This window comes from Dipodomys ordii, unplaced genomic scaffold, assembly GCF_000151885.1.
Source record: "Dipodomys ordii isolate 6190 unplaced genomic scaffold, Dord_2.0 Scaffold86, whole genome shotgun sequence".
NCBI classification, from domain to species: domain Eukaryota; kingdom Metazoa; phylum Chordata; class Mammalia; order Rodentia; family Heteromyidae; genus Dipodomys; species Dipodomys ordii.
Window position 1 is genome coordinate 3,807,502 of NW_012267302.1, and position 22,965 is coordinate 3,830,466.

At 46.4% G+C, this 22,965-nt stretch overlaps 1 long non-coding RNA gene across 1 annotated transcript; it reads left to right on the forward strand.

The window, feature by feature from the left end:
- Positions 1 to 1,448: 1,448 nt before the first annotated feature.
- On the forward strand, positions 1,449 to 22,531 carry LOC105992654. Its single transcript, XR_001175415.1, has 4 exons — positions 1,449 to 1,535; positions 15,738 to 15,830; positions 21,638 to 21,749; positions 22,330 to 22,531. It is a non-coding gene; the product is annotated as an uncharacterized LOC105992654 (long non-coding RNA).
- Positions 22,532 to 22,965: the final 434 nt, after the last annotated feature.

Sequence of the window (22,965 nt, forward strand, 5' to 3'; positions counted from 1 at the left end):
CCTGCCCCCCTCCCATTCTTACTCTCCCCAGCCGCCTTCTCTTTTTCTCTCCCCCTCGTTCTTCGGGCATCTCCACCCCTCCATCAATTGTCAATGTGCCTCGACCGCAATCAATCAGTTATTTGTCAGCTCTTGTCAATCCACCCATGATTTATGTCAGCTTTTGTTGCTGATTACAAGGCGGGTGCGACTTGTAGGGAAAAAGAGAGAGGGAGAGAGAGAGACAGAGGAAGGAACCAGAGAAGGGGGAAAGAGGAGCAGCCTCTTGGGATGGAGAGGGGCACTAAAGAAAAAAAAAAAGAATGAAAAGGGGGTTGGGGAGACGCTCAGCGTCGGGAAAAGGAACCGCGAGAGTGAAGTGCGCAGGTGCGCCCGGGGCGCTGACCGGGGCCCAGGCCTGGCATCCGCGCCTCCTTTCTTGGTACTGGAGAGACAGCTATACCCTCTAAACTGGGAACTTGGTCGGCTGGGACCTCAGGGTTTGGGGCCATCGGGGTACCTCGAGACCGGAGGTGGTGGTGGTGGTGGTGGCTGCGAGGTCTAATGGAGAATTCCCACTTCCTTACAACAATCCCCTTAGGGTCCGGTAGCCAGCAGATGTCAGGAGCCTGCCGTCCTCTTTAGTGCCCCGACCCCCAAGACTTCTTCCTAAGAGCCCCTACCTCTAAGGTAAACTGAGTCCTGATGGGATAACTCCCTTCGAGGCTTTTCTTCTCACCCCACCCCATCACAGGGCTGAAAGGCTGCGGAGAAGAGGCCTGAAGGTGGGTGTGCGGGAGAAACGTTTTCAGGCTCTCCCTCCTCCTCCCTAGCCCTTCACTGCCCTCTGAGCGCTAACCCAAAGCCTGAGGAGTCCGGGTTACTTGGGGCTGCTCGCTCGGATTTTAACCGAGCGCCAAGCTAGGACCAGGCTGCGCCGGGAGAGGAGAGCGAAGGCGCGAGCGAGGGAGGGGCGCCTGCCGGTGGGAACGCGGGTTCTCGTTGGGAAGCGGAGCGGGACTGCCGCGTTCCGCTGGGTCTGCACCGTCACCGGGGCTGTTCCGAGAGGGGAGGCGCTGTGCGTGCGACCGGGTACGGGGTCGGGGCGCACACAGTATATGCCTACGTTTGCGCCGCGGTGTGACTTCCCGGGGACCGGACTGAGGGTCACCTCCAGAAACTGGTAGAAACTAGCTGGGGGAGAGAAGGGGGGTTAGCGGAGGACACACCCCCTCCTTGGAAGGACTTGGAAGACTTTGGATCTCCCCTCCCCCCACTTTTCCGCCCGGCTCTTCTTTTGTTGTCAAGTCTTTTTGATAAATGGTGGGGCTGGAAGCCCGGAGCCCGTCTGTGCCCGCTCTGAGGTGCAGGGAGGGGGGGCAAGCCTTGGAGGCCGGGTTCCTACCCGCACCTGGGAGCTAAACTGCGCGGTGTGTATACGGGTCCGGTTTGGGACCGGTTCTGCGAGTGCTCACTCTTTTCCTCTAACCAGCCCACTCGCCTCCTTTTGGTCTCTCTGTCTCCCCACTCCGCATGGGTACCAAGAACTTTGTGGGGTGAGTTTTAGAATTTTCTCTTAGGCATTATTTTTCTGCGTTTTAATTTTACTCTCTCCTCCCCCTTTTAGGTTTGTAAACTTTATGAGATGGTAATTTGATTAAAGCTATTTTGGACAGCCGAGAAGAGGGGCAAGTGAGGTGGTTGGTGTGTGTTTGGGGCCGCTGTTTGTGTGTGTAAGAATACACCTACATTCAAGAGGGTGTGTAGTGTCTCTGTGCGACACAGAGAAAGGTAAGTCGGTGAGGCAGAGCGTGGTCAGATAACAGGTAAGGTTATGAAGTTTTTCTGAGTGATCTTTGGAGAGTGGGTCCCGGGTGCCAATTTCTGGGGATGGCAATCCTAAATTGTCCCTGCAGGGCAGCGTTTTTGAAGCCGCTTTTATCCTTCGGATGTTGGTGTCTGCTTGTGTCACAGAACGCATGGCTGTCTAGGTGTCCATTTGGACCGGCTGCAGCGCTCCCAGCTTGGCGAGCTGGCCTTTGGGCAGCGTGTCTCTAGGATAGGCCTGGGGTTGGGATCAGAGCTGGGAGGGGGGACGGGGGGCGCGAGGCTGCCGGCTCTGGTATCCTTTCCAACCTTCTAGACAGGTCTTTTGGTGCTGTTCCCTCCCCCCTCCCCCGGTCCTCTAATGGCAGTGGCTTTCTCCTTTGGCCTGGCAGTTCAGGGGATGCCCCCTCCCAAAGGGTCCAAAGCTTGAGGGAGCCAGGGAGTAAGTCCTGCACCTCTAGAAGTGGCTGCACACACTCGCCGGTCTATGCTGTGCTAACTAGGCGCAGGTCCTGGGCTGCACGCGATCGCTACGCTCAAAACCCAACTCCCGAAGGTCCGAGCGCACGGGGGCGCCTGGGGACCTGCGTGCCCCGAGCGTTTGGGAGGTGACAGCGGTCGAGCCTGCGCACCTCAGGCGGGAGGCCAAATCTCCCCCAAGGCCGAGGGGGCTCCGGAGGTGGGGGGGGTTATTAATTACTCCGCACTAGGCCTAATGCTTTCAACCTCCAACAGCGGTCAGTGTGGATGTCCTGCGGATTTTATTTACACACAATGGAAATGATTTGTTTTCTCTTTAAAAAAAGGAGTGGGCACGGCAGACATTCGAGGAGGGGATGGGGGGCAGGAGAAGGAAAGGGGAGAGCGAGAGAGAGAGAGAGCCAAGGAAAAAAGTTTGAAAATGCCTTGAACTATTCACTGTCGAGATGGCTAATCAGTATTGAGGCCGGAGGGCAGGCGGGCCGCCTTTCACCGCCGCTTCCCTTTCATCTTGGGCTCGGTGGAGGCGCTCAATTAAAAGCCTATCAGTTTGTAAGTAAATCAACGCCTATCAGAGTTGTCACATCAAACAAAACGATTATTATTGCAGCCCGCCTCCCCTATTAATCTCCCTCGAAGATAATCCGCCTGACAGGTCAAGCCCGGCGAGCTGGAAAGCCTGGCCCAGAGCACCCAAACAGTCCCGGAGTGGCGCCCGCCCCTAGGGGCCTCCCCATCCTTTATCCGATTCCTCCTTGTTGTCTCCGTGGAGGGGTGAGAGAAAGTGTGGTGAGGCCGCAGGACCCAGGCCCACACGACCCACTGAGAAATAGGGCCCAGACTCCAGGACAGCCTCCTGTGAGGGCTTCGTGGCTTCTCGGGATCTTGCAGGACCCAAGACCTGCCTTGGGGCCTTGGGGCCTTGGGGCCTCCCTATGGCCTATGTCCTTCTTGGCTCCCCTCTTCGAACTCTCCATTTCACTTCTTCACCCTTTCTTCCCTTTATTTCCACTGCAGCATCTTTCTGGATTCTGTAACCCTGTTTTCATTTTCCCTTCCTTTCCCCTTTTCCTACTTGTTCGAAATCATTTCCTATTTTCTCTCCCTCCTCTTGGTATAACCATCCGAACCACTTCATGTGGAGACACACTGTTAGCAGCAGGGCATTCTCTGGGTCCAGGTTGTTGCTGCCGGTGCAGACTAGCCTCAGGAGTGAGTACCCAGGATTTAATGACCAAGTGCTCTTTAACTTCTACCCCCCAAGCAGGGTGCTTAGAAGCACTGTGACAGTGTAAGGGTTAAGTGCCTTTGGGGATAGGAAGGGGGAGATGGAGTTCAAGTCAGTTAGATGAGTGGATAGTGGCAAGCGCCCTGCTCTGGAATTAATATTTGGTCTTGGAATTTCACAGTTTGAATGTTGCCAGCGTCATCATCGGTGTTGCCTAGGCTTTGCAAATATATGGAGGAGACCCAAAAGGCACTGGGATTTCAGCACTTAGTATGTGAAAGGGTGCCTAGTATTTCAAAGTAAATATATCCAGACAACTGCTTCCAAGGCTTTATTTGGTGCCCTGACAGCTGGGTGGAGTCTGGCTTCTGGACTAGAGCAAAAATCATGGCTTCTTCCCGGTGGCCTCTGGCTTGGCGCTTTGGTAAGTGTTAGAAATCAAGTGAGACCCGCCCTTTTCTTTTGAGCTCTTCTTTCAAATGCATAGGCCCAAGGCCAGATGAAGCCAGGATTGAGGAGTAAAGTGTCTGAGAAGAAAGGAGTGCTCTTGGGACCCCAGGTCCTGCCACCTAAAACGCCAGGTTCAGTGTCCACAGCTCTGTCTCCGAACAAACATCTGAGAGAACACCAAAGGTATTGGCTACTGCATTGAACATTCAGGCCTCACCTTGCCGCAGCGACTACTACAGGGTCCCGGAATACCCCATTCTGTGTAGAGTGTACCTCAGCTTGCTACATGCTTGAGATTCTGAGGAGGTGCCCCGGCAGACTCCCACCCAACACCTCTGTTTTTTCTTACATTCTGAGTAAGAGTATTTATTTCCAAACCCACAAATATTGCATTGATGCTCAGTTATCTGCCTGCCTGCTTTTCTTAAATGTCTTTTTCCATGGGTGTCAAGCTGAAGACATTTCAAGAGAAGTAGGCACCGCCACCCCCAACTCCAGCTATAAGAAATAGCCATGGTGTGGTTGCTTGAACATAGGTTCTATGTTGGGCCCAGCATGAGAACTAAATAAGGGCTCTAAAAAGACACTTGCTCTAGAAAATATCCAACCTAATTATATGCATATGCATCTAGAAATTAAAAAAATTATATCCTTGTACAGATCTAGATATTCAGATGTGTTGTTACATGCCCTTGAAGCCAGAGCCGTTCAGTGGTACACACTGGACAATTGAGCTGTTTGTATAATTTCTGTCTTCCTTGCACTTACACACGAATCTCGATATAGTAAATTCAGCCTTGTCATTTTTAGAATAGGCAGGATTTCTCTGGCTGTCGTTTGGGCATTTATCCGAGTAAATCCAACTCGAGTGCATCTAGCAGGAAATGGCTCCTGGCTGGAATATACTTTAGAGTCATCCGCCCATGGGGAGGAGGAACAAGTTGCCTCTGTTCATGGGTGGTGGTGGGTCCAGCCTCCAAATGGGCTAGACAAGCAGCTGGTCCACTTAAGTGGACCAGCTTCCCGCTGCCCAGCGGTGTCCAGCAGCACCCTGTTTCTGCTATCTTCTTATTGAACTTGCTGGCCCGAGTCCGCCCTCAGCGAAAACTGAAAGCAAATTCCGCAGCAGACATAGCCCAGACTTTCTTAGACACAAATATACATCAGATTTCGTGGCCACCAAAATCTGGGAGAACAAATCATTGTAGGGTCAGGCAGGGACCTGAAGGGCATTGGTGGCCTAGTCAGGACTGAGGCAAAACACTAGGGAAGGTACCTTCCTTTTCTTATTTCTCTCCAACTCTTTGGTCCCTGAGCGTAAGCAATTTTCTAACTGCTGCAAACACACCCGGCCTGGGTTTGTACACACCCCACTAGTGGCTAGAGTAGAGGCCGGCTTTGTAACAGTTGTAGAAAGCTTGGGCCAGAAGCGTCCACTCTGTGGGGCTTCATAAAGTTTGGGACCAGTTTGCCTTCCTTGGGGAGGAATGATCAAGGAATCAGGCAGAGCTCTCTGGCTCAATTAATTCTCCGTTCTCACCCCGACTTAGCGATTGAATAACCTCAGGCGGCCAGAGCCGAAAACTTCCCGGCTCAGTGTGGCGATCTGATCCGAGGCCTGGATGCAAAGATGGCCCTCTAGGCCATCCCTGGGCCCGCTGGGCCACAGCCCAACTTGCTTGCTCCTGAGGTGGACCTGTGCGGTTCGCACTACCACTTGGCTGTTCAGGGTCCCAAGGCTGATCCCCAACTCTAGGCAGTGGGCGCCTCTCCAGGAGCTGCGGATTTTTTCGGGGGTGGGGGGGACGCTCAATAAGGCCGCAAAGTACGCGCACGGATTCGCGCAGGGCGACTGGCGGTCTCTCCGCAGGGCCTGTCGCTGGGCCGGCCGAGGCGGGTGAGTGATGAGGGCAGAGAAGGGCGCCCATAAATCGCGGGTGTCAGGGCGAAAAACTCTCTTTATTGTCTGCGTGATGGATGGGCCCGGGGACGAGACACCAAATACTTCGTATCGCCTTTAAATGGGAACACATTTTCCGCGGCCATAATTCATGTTTTTTAAATAGAAAGTTTGAAATGTTGCCTATATTTCACCGGCCCTGACATATTTATGAATCGCTCCCTGCATGCAAATATCATTATTTAAAGCGCCGGGGAGAGCGCGGGGGAGGGGAGGAGGCGCGGCCCCTGGGGCGCGGGGGTGGGTGGTGAACCGGGGAAATATAGGTGGAGGGGGGAGGCCATCTCCCCAAAGGGCAGATGGTTGGGCTCGCGGAAAAGCCGTATCTGGAAGCCGAGCACGCCCTGGGGCTTCTCTTTCCGCCGGTCGGCGCTCGGCCGCCGGGGGAAGTTTGCGCTGTGTTGGAACGAAGGCGCGCGTACGTCTCCTAAGCCGGGACCAGGAGATATTTTGTGTCTCTCTCCAGGGCCCGAATCCAAGCTGAAGCATTTTTTTTCTAAGAAAGAAGTAAGAATTAAAAAAAAAAGAATTTAACAAACGCAATAACAATCCAAAGTGTTTTGTGTTCTTCGCCACTACATCGATTTTTTATTGATTTTCATTCTGCAAACCCTGGAATTGTGCGCACCCAGGCGGGGCGGCTGTCAGAACCCAGTCACCGCGCGCAGTGGGTGGGGGACAAGCCTTGGGGATCTCGGCCCACATCTGCGTCCCGCATCCAACCAGCTCGCCACCTCCCAGGCATAACCGAGACTGCGCAAGACGCGGGGACACAACTGACGCGGCCGCCAGCTCCAGGGCCTCAGTCCCGCCCCTTCTTTCTCTAAGGTGCTTCGCAGGACTTCCAGGGTCCGTACCAGCCCTCTCCGATCCTGTCAATACGGTCGCTCTGTAAAAAAGCCGGGACACGTGCCGTCCGCCTCACCGCAAGCAGTGTTGCCCGGGAGGCGCCCACACCTGCGCCTTACTTGCTGAGACTTTACCTGTGCGGTCCCCAGTGACGCCGGCCGCCGCACGGATAACCCAGAAAGGGGGAGGAGGGCGGGAGATCAGCAAGATGCACAGACCCTGGGACCTTCCCTACGGACCCGGTACTGGGGCCCCGGCCCAACCAGCTCCGGGAACTGAATTGTACGGACAGAGCGCTCAGGCGGGGACCGGGGAACCAGCCTTCTCTAAGAAGGGCGGGCACAGCAGTACTTCCGCTGGGGGTGGGACTGCGGGCTGACGCGAAGGTCCCGCCCCTCCGCAAAGCCCGCCCCGCCTCTGTTCTCCAGGCTCCGCCCCGGCGCCCAGGCGACAGGGTCTGAAAGCCTCTGCTCCAGGCCCTGAGTTAGCCCGGATTGATTCGCAGGAGTAGGAGAGCCTTATTATTTAAAGCACAGCAGAACCTACACGCTGGCAACCCAGGCCCAAACTCGCAAGTAAGATTTGTTCAAACTTTGGTCATTTGGTGTTTGAGACTTGCCTGATTTAGAGGCTCTCAAACTTTCTCTGTGTTCCATTTGGCAGACAGGAATAAAATCCTTCTCTACAGGATCCTGAACTTGCCTTTCAGGAGTAGCAAAACACAAAGCTAGTACTCTGATTGTTTTGTGCCAGGTCCCTTCAAGATCTTTGTATTAATTATGTCCTCAAAGCAACTCTGAGCAGGGTGCCAGCAGCTGAGACATATAGTCTTAACTACTCAGAAGGTTGAGATCTGAAGATCGAGGTTCCAAGTCAGCTGGGGCACACAAATCCAAGAGACACTTATCTCCAATTAAACACAAAAAGCCAGAAGTGGAGGTGTGGCTCAAATAGTAGAGCACCAGCCTTGAGCAGAAAAGCTAAGGGACAAAGCCCAGGCCCTGAGTTCAAGCTCTACTACCAGAAAGAAACAACAAAAAAAAAGCAAGAGCTGTCTGATACAGCTACAAAGAATGCCCTGTTTTATAGATAAAGAAATCAAGACAAGGAGAGAAGAAATCCACCTTGCTTATTTACATCCTGTCTATTTCCTCATCTCTTCTCTCCTTTTGACCCCCAGCATTCCTGGGGGAGTCTTGCAAGGTCTTCTCTGTTGAGGATAGGATAGGCCTGTTAACCAAATCACTTGAAACGGAGGCCAGTTCTGAGAGGAAGGAGGTCACTTACAAAGAAAGCAAGATGTATAAATAGCATGGGCTCCATTTAGCCGCTGGCCAGCTACCAACCTACCATGAAAAGTACATCATTTAACATACTGGTTGTTCCTCTGTCACCCCAGTGAAAGCCAAGGGGCTCCAGATCCTGATTCTCTTCTGCTCAAAAGTGTTAGGGTTCTTTCCCACTGTTCTTAGGCCTTAGATAGGCCTGTATCCCATGGCCAGCAGGTCTTGACTTGCTTGTCTGCCTTGGTCTTCTACTCCCCCTCATTCTGAGCTCCTGCTGTCTATGGCTTTCTCAGATATATCTTGTTCCTTCTCATCTCAAGAGCTTTGCTAATGTCTTTTTCCTTCTATGGGGGAATAACCAGCGGTAATGTGTAGTTTAAATGGTAGAACACCAGCCTTGAGGAAAAAAGCCAAGCAAAATCTCAAGGTCCTGAGTTCAGGCTCCAGTACTGGTTTGCATATATGTATGTGCGCACCCATGTGCACGCACACACACAGAGGTAAAATGGAATGGCCTTCTATTCTTTTCATCCATCTCATCTTGGTTATTTTTCATGACTTAGCTTCTACATCTCTTCCATGTCCCCTCCCATCTCCTGTAACTCCATTTTCTGCTGAGTCTATCCTCCACTGGATGGCCAACACTTAGGAGGCAGGAAAGGGTGCTGTTCCTTGAAAGGAATGAAACACATTCACACATATTTAATCAACTGTACGGCATGAATGGAATATTATTACATGGGGAGGGGTTCACTGTACCTGTACGTGGGTGGGCTGCCCAAAAATATTCTGTATGGTCTCATATCCCCATTTTTTGTTTTTTGGTCAGTTGTAGAGCCTGAATTCTAGGCTTGGGCACTGTCCCTCAGCTCTTCAACTCAAGGCTAGCGCTCTACCACTTGAGCCAAAGTGCCACTTCTGGCTTTTACTGCTTTTGTGGTGCTGAGGAATGGAACCCAGAGCCTCATGCATGCAAGACAAGCGCTCTACCACTGAGCCACCTATCCAGCCCATCCCCAGTTGTTTTAAATTCAAAGAGAGAGAACACAAATCTCAGGTGAAAATAATGGTTATTTTGAGTCTCTCTATTGTAAATATCAAATAAATTGAGCCCAAAGGAGATTGGAGAAAGAGAATGATCTATTGATTTAAGTCATTTAATCAGGATTTCAAATTGCAGAATGTGGATATGGAGGTAGGCTTCCAAATGCTGGAATTACAGATGTGCCTCACTTTGTGCAGGAAGTTGGCTAATTTCCATCACTCTCCTTTATGCCATTCTCATCCTTCTCATATAAACAACACGCATATCTATGGCAGCTATTGTCATCCTTCTATTCACATTTCCTGTATAGCTGGGAAGACAGTTGCATACCACCATATTCAGCTTGTATTAGTTGAGATATTTTGAACATTTTCCCCTTTAGGCTGGCCACAAACTGTGATCCTCTGGACTTCCATCTCCTAAGAAGCTAAGATTACAGATGTGAGCCACTTCAGTAGGTACAAATTGAATTTGTTTTCCCTCACATTCTGTTTTCCTGTTCCTGTCTCCTCTATGGAAAAACCTTCAAGACCGTCCATGCTTTTCCAGCTTCTAATCTTGCAATGACCAAATCTGATATTAGAATTTAGATATGATGTCTAATATTCCCATTCCTTAACTGAACTGTGGTACCAGGTTCAATAAGTAGTGTCAGTTTTCTTCTTTCCCAACTATGCTTCATTTGGCCATGCAACCCAAACGTGTCAAATAACTACAAGTAGCAAAGCAAAAGGAGCATTGAGAAACACTCTTGTTTTTATGGTCAGCATGTTGATGCAGATGGCTGGACCCCTCCTGTCCTCTCTTTCTTCCTTCTTCCATAAACTTGGATCTAACTTCTAGAACTGTGGAAGCCATTTTACAGCATGAGGACAAGTCCAAGAGAACAAATGACAGAAACTTAATCCTGATGTCCATTGAGATATGGAACCTTCATTGACCACTGTCATCCAAAAATCAGTCCCTATTTAAGTTGGGAATTGGTAAACTTTAACCTTCCTTTCTCTTTAGCAAATATTTCTAGTGGTGTCACACCATGGGAATACTACCACTGTGGGCCAAATCCTGTTCAGACTTTCCTTCAAGGGTAGTTTTTGAAATAGGCTCAGAAACAGGGAAACATTCTTATGATTTTGGTATTTTTGAATAGCCAAGTTATTCAGAGTTAGTTGTAGTACTTCCTTTAACCCTTAGTGCTATAGCAAACTATGATATAGTAAGATTAGATCGGTCTCCATTTCTGGAACCAATAGTTACTTCCTATCTGTTTCCAAGTGTGGGTCTCCAGTCTTCTGACTCTGGGAACTTCTTGATAGCCTTCTGATAGATTCCTTTTCTGCTTAAGTTGCCCAGAACTAGTTTCACCAACAGTATCAACTGATTTTCATAGTCTGTCTGGGTCATTGAGTGGCTTCTAAACAGGCCTGATGGTGATTATTTTTAAGTGTGTGCCTGTGGCCTCCAATGTTGGCACCAGTCTGAAGCTCCAAAATCAAACAGCAGAGCTGAGTGCCTCCAACTCAGCCAGGCAATGATTTCAAGGGGAACAAACAGTTAAATTCAGCACACAGAACCAATCTTGGCAACATTGAGTGAGAGAATCACCCTGCACAGTTTTACTGAATGTCCACTGTGTCCTGGACACAGTTAGGTTAGCTTTACGACATTGCCACATTCACCAGGGAGGCAAGAATTAGTAGCCCCATCTGCTTTGAGAGTGTACAGAATTTCTGCTTCTACTTTCTAGTTCTCCCACCTACAACCTCAATAGCACTCAATATGTCTGATTAAGGTTTCTAAGGCATCAATGAGCATTGTCAAGATTGACCATCTTAGGTGACAATCAATTCAGATTCTTCCCAGGAGAGCTTAAGAGCTTAAGTAACTGGTACCTTGGAATCTCCATTAAATGTTTGTGGAATGCAATCAGTAGCAGATCCCTGGGAAGGTGGAAGCCTGGAGCACTTGAAGTCTTAAATGAGCAGGGTGGTGTCATCAGGGAAGAGGTACCAAGCTTTCCCTCTGCACTGGATTGCACTTGTACCAACCTCTGACCTTGGCCAAGATGTTTCATGCCTGTGGGTGCAATGCTTTTTCTTTTTTCCTGCCTCTATCACTATTTTTATTTCCTTTTTTAAAAAATACTTACTATATTGATATTATAAAGGTGATAAACAGAGGAATTACAATTACATGAGTTAGGTAATGGATACATTTCCTTTCATACAGTGTCTTCCTTACTTTTTCAAGGCATTAGTTAAGGGTACAAATGATGTCATTTCCTATTCCCCAAGATGTTCTTCTATGAACATCAGCAATATTCAATAAATCCTGTGTGGATGGGGCTGGGAAGGTGGCTCAGTGGTAGGGCGCTTGCCTTGCATGCATGAGGCCCTGGGTTTGATTCCTCAGCACCACATAAGCAAAAAGAAAAAAAGCCGGAAGTGGTGCTGTGGCTCAAGTGGTAGAGCGCTAGCCTTGAGCTGAAGAGCTGAGGGACAGCGCCCAGGCCCAGAGTTCAGGCCCCACGACCGGACCCAAAAATAAATAAATAAATACTATGTGGACATGTATTTAAAGATGTTCTCTTTCTCAACTGAACCCTCTGTCTTCAGCCTTCAGAGATTTTCTTCTACCATAGTTTCTTTGGATATGTTCATCAAGATTCACTTGAAGAGTCAAAGGCCTTGCCATATTCTCAAACTCCCTGCCTGCTTCTTCAGAAGACAAGGGGAGCTTTTGCTACCCATTGGTGGGTAACCAGAAACCTCCAACAGAAGTAAAAAGGGATGGGAGGGAGGGAGGAATAAGAAGTGACAGCTGTCACCTGAGGAGTTGGCTGAGGTGGGGAGGGGAGGGCTATGAGGCTGGGAAGGGGAGTCCAAGCTGCGATGGGGGTGGGTTCTGGTGGAGACCAGCCTTGCCACAGAATTAGCAGTATGTTCCTCCCCCTTACCTCTTAATGCCAATTAATCTCTAGGCACTGTCAATGAATTCTCCCTTTGAAATAAGCTTCATAAGTACATTCAGAATGAATAGGTGAGCTACTTCTCGTGAAATGTAGTGTGCAAGGAATTATCAAACACCCCAAAATGAAGCCACGGGGACCAAATGTAGATTAGCCCCAAATGTCACCAGGGTAAAGAAGTAGGGAGAAGCTAGGAAGGATGGTACCATTCCACCCTTTCCAGCAGGTTTCTACCCCAGCCCCTCTCCCTTCTTCCCTAAAAAAAGCTTCCTAAAGTGAAGGTGTCCCCCTGGTACCGCCTTCCCAGACACTGCTGTGGTTGGACCCTGCATTGCTCCAAACCTTCAGGAACGACTCCTTTTTGATCCTAAAGCATTTCCAATGCCATAACTTCCCTCCAATCTTCCTACCACCAAAGCTTGCTTCCCATTGCCTGATCTCTCTTCTGGCACTACCATACCTACCTCACTCCAGTCTTTTCATATATGAATCCCTTCTGAGCCATCCCCTTCAGGACTCAAAACCCCTTTCCTCCATCAGAGTAGAACATGGTACTTCAGCATGGTGGGTTCTGGGGTCCAACTGCGTGGGTCCAAAAAACAGCTCTTGACTACTTCATTTACTAGGAGTATGGGCTAGAGAAAGGGACTTAACTTCCCTGAAGTTTCTATTTCATCCTTTGCAAAATGTATGTAATAATGTGGTCCTTGGGGAAATGGAATGAGACAGTGTTTGTGTCTTGCACATAGGCAATGCTCATAGAGTGAGATTCTTAGGTCTGGGTGAACTCTGAGGAGCTGGGTCTGCAAATTTCCCCTGTACAGTGCTGCCACCCTAGGGTTTTGAATTGTGAATCTTTTAATTCTTCCTGGCTGCTTTGAAATAGCCCTGGCCGCTCTAAAACTAGATCAGATCTTAGACATACAGTGGTTCCAGTGGAAGGTGAGGCACAAAAGACAGTACATGACATAGTTGAATGAGGAAGGATGGAGGAGAGTAGTATTGGAGAAGGAGATGGAAATTATTGAACAATGGGGAATACATCCAAGGGGAAAACATGGCTTTGGTGATCTGAACAATGAAGAATTCAGGCAGGTGATGAGTGGCTTTCAAAATTAGATGAACACAAAGCTGGTTCACAACGGAAGTCCTAGCTACTCAGGAGGCTAAGATGTTAAGATCAAGGTTTGAAGCAAGCCTAGGCAGACAAATCTGAGAGACTCTTTTTATCTCCACTTAACCATCAAAAAGCTAAAGTGAAGAGCACTGTGACTCACCCCTGTAATCCTAGGTACTCAGGAGTCTGAGACCTGAGGATTGCAGTTTGAAGCCAGCCTGGGCAGGAAAGTCTATGAGATTCTTATCTCCAATTAGCCAACAAAAAGCCAGAAGTGGAACTCAAGTAATAAGAGTGCTAGCTTTGAGCACTAAAGCTCAGTGCTTAGGCTCTAAGTTTAAACCCCAGGACTGGTGTGTGTACACACATAAAGTTGGAAGTGGAAGTGTGGCTCAAATGGTAGAGTGCCAGCCTTGAGTGAAAAAGTCAAGTAAGAATGTAAAGTCCTGGGTTCAAGTCCCAATACTGGCATCAAAACAACAATCCCTAGAAGGACAATAAGGACAAGTATTTCAGGGACCTCAACTTCTTCAGCTCCCCGGATCTGTGTCTTGGGAGAAAGAAAAACAATGTGACTCTTGGGAAGAATCAGGGTTCATGTGGTTCTTGTTCAACTTTTAGTATACTGTGTCCTTTGGAAGGAGATATTACATAGACTGGCCACCTGGTCTCACCAAGTGACCAAACACTGTGGACTGTTCTCAGCCTTAGGCATAATGGAACATGTCTTCAGAATATTAGAGACAATGCAGGCCCTATGAAGCAAAGAATGAAGCCTGTAAATCAAGGTCTGAGTATGCATGGTTAGTGATCCTGGGTTTGGGGACAGTCCTCATCAGGAGAAGGCCCTTATGAAGGCTGTGGCAATCGTGGGGCCCTTCACTGCTGCTCCTGGTGAAGCAGGCCACACTCCTCCCAGTCTATAATATCAGATCCTATTGTCCAGAGTATAGCAGCCAGGACTGACCTAGATCATGATGTTCTGGTGGCTGGTTGTAGTTCCAAAGGGATAGATTCAAACAATAAATTCTGGCTTGTGAAGAGCACCTGGGGCTCACAAGGCTTTGTCAAAATGACCAGGGACAGAAACAACCACTATGGAATTGCCACCACAGCCAGCCCTCCCAAGGGGTGAGCTGATGGAGAGGATTTAAAAGTCAGCATGTCGGGAGGAATTTTGTCATTAAACTGACCAAACCTTTACTGTGTAAGACAAAGAGCTTGGACCCCTTGAGGATCCAAGTTGTGATTTGAATTCTGTGACATTTTTACAAGGGTAAAATGTTACCACTACTTTAACTCCTGTTATAAACAGCTTTATGATGTTGAAGACTTGTTGCTCAATTCTGTCTTGAATTTTCATTTTATAAAAAGATGTAGAAAGCTTTCTTTATGTTTTAAGAATAATTTTTAGTTCCATATATAGAAAAAGACAGTGCTCATAATGGCTATTATTATTATTATTATTCTGTGTTCTTTTGTTTTAAATCTCTAAATCCTATTGGGTGCTAGTCATCTGGCACTTAATTGTCTACTAATTGATGGTATCTTTTATTCACTATTTAAATTCTTACTGTTTAACTTTGCATGTGTGTGAGTGTATGTGTTAACTTCCCAATTAGATCTTAAGCTCCTCCAGGCCTGAACCAGATGCTTTCTTTATATTCTCAACATAGACTAGCTAGGTAAAACTAGGTGCTAATTAATGAGCACTTAATAAAATGAGTAATAAAATACCCACCATCTGCACAGTCCTGTTTCAACCAGGATCTACTTTAATGCTCAAAACAGTTCTTTAAGGTCTACAGTTAGGCCCATTTTACAGATGAGGAAAACAAGTTCCCAGAAAGGAATCTGCCAACATTCCAAAATTCAAACCTCTTTTATCTTTCAGAAATTCCAAGCCACGTGTTGGTGGCTTATTCCTGTACTCAGGAGGCTGAAATCTGAGGTTCATGGTTTGAAGCCAGCCTAGACAGGAAAGTCAGTGAGATTCTGATCTGTAATTAACTACTAAAAAGCCAGAAGTGGGGCTCTGGCTCAAGTGGTAGAGTGCTAGTCTTGAGGAAAGAAACAAAAGAGCCCAGGGACAGCTCCCAGGCCTTGAGTTTGAGACCCAGGACTGATGCGCATATGTGTGTATGTTTGCACACACCCACACCCACACACAATTCCTGCAATGCTGCTTCCTGTGCTCCAATGCCCAAGATGCATGTTCCTGGCTGAGCCAGTTCAGCAATTCTGTCATCTCTAACGTTCTTTCCATGTGCTCATGGAAAGGGATGCTGGAGATATAACATTAAATTTACAAAGCTGATTATGAAAGAGCAGGGGCATGCACACAGTCACAAGGAGTACCTGCCGCCTCCCAAACTGGCTGCTAGTGCATCTGTAGGACCACTTGTCCCCTCAGTGGGCAGGGCATTGTAGCTTTAACTTTCATTTTGCTCATTCAGTTTCTCCTACAAACATTTATTGTTTTCTTTTCTTTTCTTTTTAATAAATAGGAAGCAAAGAATACAAGTTTGGTTTGCTTGCTTTCTTACAGAGAGGATGGCATAGCCCTCCCAGTTGTCTTTTGCTGAAGAATGTTCCTGAATCAAGACAACCTCTTGCCTCTCTCCCTTGCCTCCTTCTCCAGGTAGGAAGAAAGCCATCCCTGGCACTTATGAGTCACAGGTTTGAAATGCAGGGGTGGGGTGGTGAGGGAGAAGTGATGGGTGTGAGGTGGGAATTTGGGGCTTCTTTTATCCCCTGCATCTCAAAGGCTGACAGGCTCTTGAGGGGTGGAAATGACTGGTAATTAGAGAACCTTCTCTGAGGCACACACTAAAGACACACTTCACAGTCTCTGTGACCTCTGCAGCCCGGTGAGGCTTTGTTATGTAGATGCTCTTAATTGGGTGAATCACTGCAAACAGCCAGGAAAGAGCACACTGGCTGTGCTTCTGAGAGTTTTCCTAACCAAGGACTCTAACTCAGGGAGGAATGTTAAGAAAGGGTAATACAAAGCAGGTGCATTTGGTCAAAGTACATCATATTCAAGTCTGTAATGATACCAGTGAGCCCCTTTTGTCAATTTATGCTGATATATATGGATCACACTCACTTTTTTTTTTGCATGTGTCGGTCCCTAGAGTTTGAACTCAGAGCTTAGGTGCTATCCCAGAGCTTTTTTGATCAAGGCTATTGCATGCTTCTGGCGGGGGTGACATTGAAAGGTAGTGGTCTGGTCTGATCTCAGCCTCCTGAGTAGCTAGGATAACAGCTGTGAGCTACCAGCATCTGGCTCTATTATTGTTGTTGTTATTATTATTATTTTGTCAGTCATGGGGCTTGAACTTTGGGCCTGGGTGCTGTCCCTCAACTCTTCAGATCAAGGCTAGTGCTCTACTACTTGAGCCACAGTTCCATTTCTGGGTTTTCTGGATGTTTTGAGATAAGAGTCTCACGGACTTTCCTGCCTGGGCTGGCTTTGAACCGTGATCCTCAGATCTCAGCCTCCCGGAGTACCTAGGATTACAAGCATGAGCCACCAGCACTTGGCTATTATTATTTTTTAAATAAAGGAATTTTGGGGTACTTGGTAGCAAAAGTTTCTGAGTAATTCCACTCTATCCATAGAAGTGGGAAATCAGCATAGTGAGCTTTAGTAAGGATTGTGGTAAACTATGGCTCTTTATCTCTGGTTCTTTCCCAACCTATTGATCTTCTATGCTGGATAAAGCTGGGAAGACTTTGGAATATAAACTAGGTTTCCCAGGGGCTGGGAAGGTGGCTCAGTGGTAGAGCACTTGCCTTGCATGCCTGAGGCCCTGGGTTCGATTCCTCAGCACCACATAAGCAAAAAGAAAAAAAGCCGGAAGTGGTGCTGTGGCTCAATGGTAGAGCCCTAGCCTTGAGCTGAAGAGCTGAGGGACAGCACCCACGCCCAGAGTTCAGAACCCACGACCAGACCAAAAAAAACAAAAAAACAACTAGGTTCCCCACATTCAAGAGCTGGCTAGCTTGTTGGGAAGTAAGGAACAGATATTAGTGTACATAGTGCCGCCAAGTAGAAGACAACAATGCTGGGCACATGGAGGCAGCATTAGCGTGGGGTTACAGACCCTGGAGCAGTCATTGGTAGCTGGGCCATTACGAAAACTTGTCCACTTGGAAAGCAGGACTTGGGAAGTGTTCTTTGGAGAGGAGGGAGTTCTAGGATATGGAGAAAACATGAACAAAGACACTGGATATAGAGTTTTGACCCTAGTACCCTGAGGCCCACTTAACTGTCAGAGAAGCAGAGTGTAGTGTGGGAATGACTCCGTGTTCTCCAATGTGCTGCTATTGCCCCTGGTGTCCCATCTGCTGCATCCCCTAAGGGAGATGACAAGGTGAGAGACTTAAATCTGTCCCAAGCAGATTATCACCCTACTTCTATTTTGGAGAATGGTGCCATCTTGGCTCCTCTTTCCTCTGCCCCCAAACAGGCTTTATGTCAAGGCAACTGGGCTTCCATGTCTTTGAAGTCAATCTTTTATATCTCCACTGCTGCTTCTTCCCCCAAGCCTCAGTATTTGCCATGGGGGGTCATAGGATGGGACATGCTGCTAGGGCCCAGAAGGACATTTCCTAGATCCTCCGTACATCTTCCCCACACAGCCTCGTCTTTCTCGGAAACACAAGTCCAGTCACTTTACACAGCTCTTACCGTCTGTCCCCTGCCTACTTCTTTTTGCTGTCTGTCTTGTTAAAGTTATCCCCAAGCCCATGTATAGTCCTGACTTGGCCTTAAGTAGCACTGGACAGAGTTGGCTACTCTTTTTTCCTTTTAGTTCCTAACATTTTACTCATAAAATGTCAAACTTATGAAAAATGGAAAGAATAAGACAATGAACACCCCACCCTTTACCCAGACTTACCAACTCTTAACAACTTTGATATATTGGCTCTCTGCCCCTCTTTTTTCTTTTTCTCTCATTTTTTTGTCTTTGAACTATTTTAAATCTGTACACATCTTTAGCTGTACATGTTACCCCTATTTTTTCCAGCTTGTATCTCCAAAGGCAAAGGATATTCTTTTTTTTTTTTCTCCTATCATCTCTTTCCAGTTACTAAGAGTCTATTTTGCATGAACACTGAACTTAATAAGACTTTTTCTGCATTGGTTGAATCAATTATATCATTTTTCTCACTTAATCTTTTTTACAAGCACATACTAATAGTACACTATGAGAGGTTTCATTATGATATTTCCATACATGCATTTATTATACTTCCATCATATTCATTACCTCCATTACTTTCTTATCTCCCTTCCCCCTCCTCTTTTAATCTTTCCAACAATTTTAAAATGAGTTTAATTATACCTCATACTTGCATATAATGTACTTCAATTCTTTTGAAAGCCCTTTATTCGCCTATTTTATTTGCTTAGTTTTGTAGTACTAGGAATTGAACCCAGGGCCTGTGCATACCAGCCAAAGGTTCTGTCCCTGAGCTGTATTTCTCTTATGAAATCACAATACAGTCAACACAACTAAAAACAGAACTATTAATTCAGTATTATCAATAATATCAAATAGTTCACATCTAAATGTTCCCAGTTGTCTCTATACAGTCCTTTAAGCTAATTTCTCTCCCATTTCCAGTAGCCAATAAAGGCTCATGTCTAGTCTTGGTTGTCTTGTTTTTTTAGCCCATTTTATCTAGGTCTTTCCAGACCTTTCCCTCATGATACTGACCTTTTGAGCAATCTAGCCAAGATGTCTTATAAAACATTCTACTTTCTGGATTTGTCTGTTTCTTCCCAAGTAGATTCTAGTTAAACATGTTCAGGCAAAAATAGTATGCAGAGGGGGTGATGGGAGGGTTACTTTCATTGAATTCCATCAGCCCATAGTGTCAATCAAGTTGTCTCTCCTTGCAGGTGCTAAGTGTAAGCTCATGATCTTTAATATATGGGTCATTGTGGAACACTCCAGATCCAAACTCTAGCATTACAAAATCAGAAAGACCTTAGGTCTTCAAAAGCTATGTACCTATCACCATATAAGATGATGCTAAATGAAATGAACTCCAAGATAGGGACACAAGAGGTTTTATCTTTGTTGCTATTGTTTTTAAATGTACTTATAATGTACTGTGTGTTTTTTATTGTTTCTTTTGTATGTTCTTCCCCTCTGGTATAACCCCTGTTGTCACTGTATTTGGTTCCAGTGCCCTGCATCTTGTATATACATTTTTCTAATTTGGGGAGGGGAAGGGAAATAACAATATGCTGAATAAGGATACAGGTTGACCCATTGTAACAATGAGATGTACAAGACACTATGTTGAAAATGAACTTTACAGCTTCAGGGTGGGGAGAGAAGTTGGGGAGGTGGGGAGGGAAGGGATGGTAGGGGAAAAACAAAGGAGGGGGTAAAATGCTTGATGGGAAATGTACTCATTACCTTACTCATGTAACTGTGACCCCTTTGTACAGTATCTTTACAATAAAAATATATATTAAAAAAGGAAGACCTTAGGTCTGCTATTTTGCATTTGAAGAAAGTTTAGTTAGAAGTTCATCGTGGGCATCCAACTAGTTAATGACAAGGCTAAGTATTGAACCCAGGACTCCTGGGCCAGGGTACTAGTGACTACAAGGCTGTCAGGCCCTTCATCTAGGCCTCAACCTCATACACTGATATTTTTCAGATACGGCCTTATTTTTAGCCCAGACAGCCTTGAACACAGTCTTCAGTCTTCCTACCTATGGTTTCCTATAGTTGGGATGACAGACATGTACCACAAAGCCCAACAAAACCTCTTGTAAAAAATCACATTAAGTAAAGTAAGCCAGACCCAAAGAAACATAGGCTTCATGGTTTCCCTCATTTGTAAAAATTAGTGTATGTCTAGGATAGTTCTAGCAGAGGATAGGACCATATAAAATGATGCTAATCAAAATGAATTCCAAGATATGGAAATAAGAGGTTTTTAAAAATGTACTGTGAAACTATTTCTTTTTTCTTTATTTTTTTCCCTTTGGTTTATCTCCTGTTGTCACTGTTTTTGATTTTGGTAACCTGTGTCTTGTATATACATTATATATACATATATATATACACACACACGCACACATATATATGTTTATCTGATTTGAGGAAGTGAAGGGGAATAACAAAATGGTGAGACAAAGGACAAAGAGTGAACCAATACAACAGCGATACTCACAGGACACTATGTTGGAAATGAACTTAACAACTTGGGAGGTAGGGAAGTCGACAAGGAGGGGAAGTGGGAGAAAACAAGGGAGGAGGTAACACTGTTCAACAAGTACTCATTATCTTACTTATGTAACTGTAACCCCTCTGTATGTCTCCTTGACAATAAAATTAAATTAAAAAAGAGACATAAAGAGAGGGAATACTAGAGACACTGAGAATTAGTAATAATAATAATTAGAATAGTAAATAATAATAAACCAGCATTTGGGAATAAATTCTAATGGTATTCAGTATACTTATTTTCTTTTTTGTGCTGGTATTGGGGCTTGAACTCAGGTGTTGTCCCTTATATTTTTTTTTTTTTTTTGCTCAAGGTAAGGACTCTACCACTTGGAGCTAAGAGTTTCATGGAATTTCCTCTCCAGGCTGGCTTTGAACTACAATTTTCAGATTTCAGTCTCCTAAGTATCTAGGGTTACAGGCATGCCTGTATCCCATGCCTGGCTTCAAATATACATAACAAAATCCAGTTTTGTGTTTTTTTTTGGGGGGTCCAGTCGTGGGGTCTGAACTCTGGGCTTGGGGACTGTCCCTCAGCTCTTCAGCTCAAGGCTAGCACTCTACCACTTGAGCCATAGCGCCACTTTCGGCTTTTTTTTTTTTTTTTTTCTGCTTATGTGCTGCTGAGGAATCAAACCCAGGGCCTCAAGCATGCAAGGCAAGCGCTCTACCACTGAGCCACCTTCCCAGCCCTCCAGTTTGTTTTGGATGGGAGCTATTGGAAGTAATTTGGAGCACAGATCATCTTGAGCCTCTCTCATAGATGCAAACACTTGGGAAGGGGCCCTGAAACCTCTTCTTTTCCTGCATTTCCTACCCTCCTTTAGGCTCAGAGGAATTAGCTACTGCAACAAAGAACATTTTATTTGCAGATACTTAGTTTTTTCTTTTTAATTGAAGTCCAAATCTGGTGGTCTGAGCTTAGGGCTGGGGAATGATTAATTTCAGCAGCTATCTTCACCTGTTCAGGAGCTGGACTTGAAAGAAATAAGGCCAGACTGAAGAGACACTTGGCCAAGAATAGGTAGGAATTTCAAAGAATCCTTAGAGAACCAGCCCTTTTCCTTGTCTCAGCTGATAAAGCACAGTGGAAGATTTAAGGAATCAGTTCCTGTTTGGCTGGTTCTGGCTGACCCTGTCATCAACTCTCTTGATTGGAAATAAACAGGATCTTCCTTTTTGTCCCCAGGAATGTGATGGAGGAAGGACTCTAAGGGAAAAGGTCTCTTTTGCCAAAGAATAACAACAAGAAGGATGACAGTTGGAGTACAATGCTGCCCTCTTCATGCAGGGTGATAAGGGTATTGACCTTTCTCTCTTGTTGACTGCTACAACTCTAGAGCCCAAAGACCTAGGATATCCAGCCCAGGTTCAACTTCCTGCTCAGTGAGCCGCATGACTGTGTTTGTACAACTTAGGCCACGCGCCTCCATGGGTTCAGAAATGAGGCCACAGTCACAGCACTTCTTGTCCATACAGGATTGCAAATGTCTGAGGGAAAGTTTGCTGTCTCTCTAGTACATATGCCTGGGCATTGGAACAGTAGAGTAAAATGGTACAGGATAGGGAAAGCTTGCAGCTCTTGTCCAGTTGGATGTGGAAATGGGGTGGGGGACACAGGAAGAATCAGGAACCCTCCTTGTCCTCAGTACTCCTTGGATGGGTTAGACTCATCTTGAATTTAAAGGGATTGTTTGCCCATCTTCCAGGCTGACCACCTCTATCTCATTGTTCCCTTGGACTTTTCCCCAAGAAAGGAGGGCCATATTACTCAAAGAATACTGCTTTTATTATTTCTATTTAATTTTCCTTTTTGTACAAGATGATGGAGGAAGTAGAAGGATAACTTGTCACTTCCTCTTTTTTCCTTCTGTTTTGCAGCTCAACCTCTACCAGTTGACAGGAGCAGACAGAAGCAAATCCAGTTTGTTTCAGCTCATATCCTCTCCCAACTTTATTCTGAAAACTTTTATGCCTGAGTTGGGAGTGTTTGTGTCCTCCCAAATTCATCTGTTAAAATTCCAGACTCTTGGGCTGGGAAGGTGGCTCAGTGGTAGAGTGTTTGCCTTGCATGCATGAAGCCCTGGGTTTGATCCCTCAGCACCACATAAGCAGAAAAGGCTGGAAGTAATGCTGTCTCAAGTGGTAGAGCTCTGGACTGAAGAGCTGAGGGACAGCGCCCAGGTGGAGTTCAGGCCCTATGGCTGAACTTTTTTGAGAGGTGATTAGGTCAGAGTAGTGGAGCCCTCATAAATGGGATTTGTGGACCACCTTGTACCTTCCTCCATGTGACGGCACATTGAGAAAGCAGCTGACTATCAATCAGAAAACGAACTCTTACCACCCAGAGAATCTGTTGTCATCTTGATCTTGGATGTCTCAACATCGTGAACTGTGAGAAATAAAATTTTGGTTACTTATAAACTACTAAGTTAATGGTATTTTGTTATAGAAGTCAGAACAATCTAAGACAACTATTCTGCTCAAGAACTTCTAGTGGCTACTGTTATGTCTACC